This window comes from Nicotiana tabacum, chromosome 21, assembly GCF_000715075.1.
Source record: "Nicotiana tabacum cultivar K326 chromosome 21, ASM71507v2, whole genome shotgun sequence".
Taxonomy (NCBI): Eukaryota; Viridiplantae; Streptophyta; class Magnoliopsida; order Solanales; family Solanaceae; genus Nicotiana; species Nicotiana tabacum.
This window is the reverse complement of record NC_134100.1, coordinates 67,877,413-67,884,008: the sequence shown is the minus strand read 5'-3', so window position 1 is coordinate 67,884,008 and position 6,596 is coordinate 67,877,413.

Here is a 6,596-nt window from a genome sequence, read left to right as displayed (position 1 = left end):
TGTAGTACCATCTCTCTAAAAACTGCCAAGTGCGGATCATCAAACTGTCAAGCCTTAATATACTCCAATAGTGAAGACTGGGCAACAACACATGCAAGAACTCGATAGGGCTCTGAAATATCCAACCTCACAAGTCTGTTAGCCAAGGACTGAATGTCCAAGGCTAGTGGTCTCTCCTCTGCTGAAATGAATACCAAGCTACCCATACTCTTTGCCTTTCTACTCAAGGCATCTGCAACCACATTCGCCTTGCCCGGATGATAAAGAATAGTGATGTCATAATCCTTCAGTAACTCAATCCATCTGCGCAGCCTCAAATTAAGATCCCTTTGCTTGAAAAAATACTGCAAGCTGCAATGATCAGTGTAAACCTCACAGGATACCCCATAAAGGTAAGACCTCCAGATCTTAAGAGCATGAACAATCGCGGCTAACTATAGGTCGTGCACAGGGTAATTCCTCTCACGAATCTTCAGCAGACGCGAAGCGTATACAATAACTCGCTCCTCCTGCATCAGTACACAACCCAAACCAACGCGCGAGGCATCGCAATAAACTGTATACATCCCTGAACTGAAAGGGAACACTAGAACCTGTTCTGTAGTCAAAGCTGGCTTGAGCTTCAGAACGCTTGCCTCGCAATCCTCGGACCAACGGAATGGAGCGCCCTTCTGGGTCAATCTAGTCAAAGGTTCTTCAATAGATAAAACTCCCTCCACAAATCGGCGATAATAACCTGCTAATCCCAAAAAACTATTGATCTCAGTCGCCAAAGTGGGACGAGGCCAACTCTAAACTGCCTCAATCTTCTTGGGATCCACCTTGATACCCTCGCCTGATACCACATGCCCCAAGAATGCCACAGAATCTAACCAAAACTCACACTTGGAGAACTTAGCATATATCTTCAGTTCCCGCAAGATCTGAAGCACTACTCTCAAATGCTGCTCGTGCTCCTCCATGCTACGTGAGTAAATCAAGATGTCATCAATGAATACAATAACAAAGGAATCAATATAAGGCCTGAACACCCTGTTCATCAAATCCATAAATGCCATTGGGGCATTGCTCAAGCCGAAGGACATCACTAGAAACTCATAATGGCCATATCTAGTACGGAAGGCAGTCTTCGGAACATATGCGTCCCGAATCTTCACACTGATGGTACCCCGATCTCAAGTCAATCTTAGAAAACACCCTAGCACCCTGCAACTGGTCAAACAAATTATCTATACACGGCAACGGGTAGTTGTTCTTAATGGTGACTTTGTTCAACTGGAGGTAATCAATGAACATCCGCAGAGTCCCATCTTTATTCTTCACAAATAATACTGGTGCACCCCAAGGTGATACACTCGGCCTGACAAACCCCTTTGCTAACAACTCCTCAAGTTATTCCTTCAACTTCTTCAATTCCTTCGGAGCCATATGGTACGGTGGGATAAATATAGGCTGAGTTCCTAGAGCCAAGTCAATACATAAATCAATATCACCATCTGGTGGCATGCCTGGAAGGTCCGAAGGAATCACATCGGCAAACTCCCAAACTACTGGCACTGAATCAATCGTTAGAGACTTTGCGATAGTATCCCGAACATATGCTAGATAAGCCAAGCACCCCTTCTTGACCATGTGTCAAGCCTTCATAAAAGATATAACTTGACTAGATGTACTAACAGATGAACCCTTCCACTCCAATCTCGGCAACTCTGGCATCGCTAAAGTAATGGTCTTGGCATGGCAATCAAGGATGTCATGATATGGGGATAGCCAGTCCATAGATCCATCCTAGTCTCATATCCACAAAATGTAACCACAAAGGACCGATATATCCGATCTACAACAACAGAATCGCCCACATAAACAGGAGAACCCAAGGACCCACGAGGAATATCCAAAAAATGGGCAAACATGGATGACACATATGAATAGATAGTAACTGAATCAAATAATACTAAAGTATCCCTACCGCAAATAGATATAATACCTGTGATCACGGCATCTAAGGCCACTGCATATGGTCTGGCCGAAAAAGCATAAACTCTGGCTGGAGCACCCTCTGACTGGCCTTCGCCTGCCTGACATCCTCCTCTGGGACGGCCTCTACTCACCTGCCCTCCGCCTCTGGGCAGCTAGACGGTTGGTGCAGCTACTGGAGCTGTAATCATGGGTTGCTGGACCTGCTGCACTGCCTTGCCCCGAAGCCTGGGGCATAATCTCCGCACATGACTAAGATCCCCGCATTTAAAACAACCTCTCGGCGTTATGATCTGCTTCCCAGAAGTCTGACCCTGATGGACTGAATACCCATCGAAAGAACCCTGAATAGCTGGTGGGCGATATAACCTCTCTGGCATGGCACTAAAGTAAGCACTAGAAGAACCCTGATGACCGAAGTACCCACCAGAAGGACCCTGAGCAGCTGGCGGTTGGTAAGAACTCTCCGACATAGCGCTGAAATAGGGTCGCACTGGAGCACCCCGTAGAGGCGGTGGTGCTGGATATGGGGGCCTACTGGGCTGACCCCTCCTGAACTGACCTCTCCCCTAAACTGGGGCACCTCTGAACTCCCCGGAGTAACAGACCCTCTTTTCATGCTGCATTATCTCCCTACCCCTTTGGCGATAGCCCTCGATCCTCCGAGCAATGTCCTCTACTAGCTGGTAGGAAGTCCCCATATCTACCTTTCGAACCATACTAACCTGAATAACTTAGTGCAACCTCGCAACAAACCTCTGCACCCGGTCCACCTCAGTAGGGAGTATCTTGAGTTCATGGCGAGACAGCTCAGAGAACCTCGCCTCATAATCGGTCACTGACATTTGACCCAGCTAGAGCTGCTCAAACTGGAATCGCAACTCTTCCCTCTGAGAGGGTGGAATATACCTGTCCAAGAATAGGTGTGTGACCCAAGTCATGGGAGAAGAATCTGCTGGTCCACCAAGAAGATAAGACTTCCACCACCTACGTGCTCAGCCCTCCAACTGAAAGGTAGTGAAATCCATCCCGTGAGACTTCAATATCCTCATGTTGTGCAGTCTGTCCCTGCACTTATCAATAAAGTCCTGAGGATCCTCGTGTCTCTCACCCCCTAAGACCGGAGGGTGAAGCCTAGTCCATCTGTCTAAAAGCTTCTACGGCTCGCCGACCGCAGTATAGGCTCAGGTACAACTGCTACGACTGGCTTGGCTCTGCCCATGGGGAGAGTGCCTGGGGTATGATATACAACAGTTTCATGACAGGAGCCTGATCGGTAGGGGTTTGTGCTCCCCCTACCGCCTGAGAGGTGGCGGGGTCCGCTGGAAATAAACCACCCTAAGTCACAGTGTCCATGAACCGCAGCATACGGCCCATGACCTCCTAAAAGCCAGGTGCTGACATGAAATCTACCGGGGCTGGCTCTGCTGTGGGCACCTCGCTCTCTCCTCAATGATGGGATCCTCCACTGAATCCGCTGGTGGTGCAACTGGTGCAGCTCTGGGACGTCCTCATCCCCTACCTCGGGTCGGTGCCCTCCCTCGGCCTCTGCCTTGGACTCTAGTAATGGGGGGGGAGGGGGCAGCTCCTCCCGGGTCTGGAATGTCCTCCATATGCGTTCTCACCATCTATGAGAGAATGAGAGAAAGGAACTTAGTATACCATCAACTACACAATAAGAGATGAAAAAAGAGTAGCTTCCTAACACCCTATAGCCTCTCGAAGATAAGCACGGACGTCTCCGCAAGACTCTATTAGGTCTGACCATAACTTATGAGACCTACGTGAACCTAGTGCTCTAATACCATGTTGTCACGATCCAATTCTGGTTTAGGCTGTGATGGCGCCCAACACCGTTACTAGGAAAGCCGATAGTGAACAATCTAGTGATTTCCATTTTTAATAAGTCATACAGGTAACTTTCTTTAAAATTTAGAGAATTTAACGAACAACGGAATTTAAAGTGATCGAAATGAAAACAACTAAATAAAATCATAAACATAGAAATACAACCCAAAATCATAAGTCTACTAGTGTGTGCCAAGATCCGATGTCACAAGTATATGGGCTACTAGTAAAATATACAAAAGAATTCTAATCTACTGTCTGAAATGGGATCGACAGAACAAATAAACAAAGAAAAAAAACTCCGGCTGCTGCAGAACGGCTCGGAAGGGCAGCTCACCGTGTAGTCTTATAGCGGGAATAATATATGCGCACCAGACTGGTAATCAGATGTACCTGCCTCAGATCCTGCAGAATCAAGTGCAGAAGTCTAGCGTGAGTACATAAACAACATGTACCCAGTAAGTATCAAGTATAACCTCGAAGAAGCAGTGACGAGGGGTCGACTTTGACACTTACTATGGGCCAACAATGATATATCAAATATATACTAAGCATGGATTTCATGAACAATACTGAAAGCTTAATATGAGGAAATAGTAAATTCTTCTGTCGCAAGTATTAAATCCCAAGCTTAGTTTCATTATTTAACAACTTGTAATTCAAGGCATTTTAAGCAATGTAAATCATGAATAGTCCCACAGGTTTTCATGCGCATATTATGCCGAGGTCGTACGGCCCGATCCAACATAATATTTAAACTATGCACTGCCGAGGGTTGAACGACACGAACCAAAGATGCATCTATCTGCTACCGAGGTGTTCGGCCAGCTCCACAAATAGAAAACATTTCAAGTAACACACAAATTCTCATTTATAGTCAAGTGTTCCATTCACAACTTTAAGTAAGTAACTTTAACCTTTATCAATTCTCTTATCAACTTCCAATATGCCTTAAGCAATTAAATCAACAAATGGGAGTGCAAATATTTCAAGTATAGCATGGTATAGGTCCTAGACTACCCAGACAATAGCATAATTAGTAGCTACGTACGCACTCTCGTCACCTCGTACGTACGTAGCCCTCACACGTAGGAGCACATTTTAGTTATAATTTAGCTATTGAGTTAATTCCCTCTTACAAGGTTAGAAAAGAGACTTACATCGTCTCAAAGCATACCTCCCAATTCAAGAATGCGCTCAAACCTCAAAATTTGATGCCAAACGACTCGAAACTAGTCAGACATTACATAAATCAATCAATCTATGATCCAAAGCTTATATCTCCACTATTAGAGTGATTACCCAACCCAAATTGCAAGATTCCTAAAATTCACCCCCCGGCCCACATACACGGATTCCGGAAATTCTTTAGGAAAGTTGTTACCCATCACCTTAGGAACATAAATATATGGTTTTCACTAAGTTTCATAATCATTTTCATGGTAAAATCTCATTTTTATTACACCCCTAGGTTTTTCATCTAAGCCCATGATTTATACCAATTTTCATATTGAAATCTACCCATAATCGATGTATTAAACTCACATTAAGGTAGGAATTTCATACACTTAATAGCTAGGTTGAAGTCTACCTTTTTGAAGCTCTAAAATCCCCCAAATGTGTGAATAATGGGAGAAAAATGCCTAAGTCTCGTATTAAATGAAGTTCACTGCCTCCAGCGATTTCCACACCTGCGGTAATAGGGCCGCACCTGCGCCCTCTCTTTTGCGGACAAAAGTCCGCTTCAGCGGAACTCCCCTAGGCCGACTGGCATCGCTTTTGCGGACGGGTTTCCGCTTCTGCGGAGGATGGGTCGCACCTGCGGAATCAGGGCTTCCCTTCCTTGGCCGCTTCTGCGAGGCTTGGCTCGCACCTACGGCTGGCCAAGCACATGTGCGATTATGACATACCTGATGCTTCAGCTGTTGCTCCAAATTCTCATCTTGGTCCGAGCCTCATCTGATTGACACTCGGGGCCCCGGGTGCCCCGCACAAATGTACCAACATGTTTGGAATCATAAAATGGACTCGCTCGAACTCTCGGAACGCCCGAATCAACATCAAAACTAAGAATTGCACCCCAAAACCAATTGAATTGAACTTAAGAACTTCAAGTTCTTCAATTTATTTCCAATGCGTAGAACCGTACTTAAACTACTCGGAATGACACCAAATGTTTGTGTGCAAGTCTTAAATGACATTACGGAACTATTCCTGATTGCGTAATTCCGCTTGGACCTCGATATCACCAAACCCCGCTCCAAACCAAATTTAAAGAACTTCAAGATTCTTCAAGAACCAACTTTCACTATTAGGTGCCAAAACTCTCCTGGGTCATTCAAAACCTGATTCGAACATACGCCTAAGTTTGAAAATCATCATACGTACCTATTGGAACCGCCCGATTCCGAGGTCATTTACTCAAAATATTGACCATAGTCAGACTTGGCCATTTTAGCAAACCTTAAGGAACCAAGTGTTCCGATTTCTACTCGAACCCTTCAAAATCCCGAACCAACCATCCCTGCAAGTCATAAGTTAATAAGAGCACATATGGGAAGTCTTATTTAGGGGAACAGGGTTCTAGAAAGTAAAACGACCGGTCGGGTCGTTACATAATCTAAAAAATTACCCAGTCAAAACGACCCTCTAATCCACTGTGGTAATTCACGTCTCTCTCCCTAAACCAATCAACACTTGCCATGTCACTCATCCCATTCCCTGACAAAAGAAACACAAATCATTTCAGCCTTTGATCCATATCATCAATG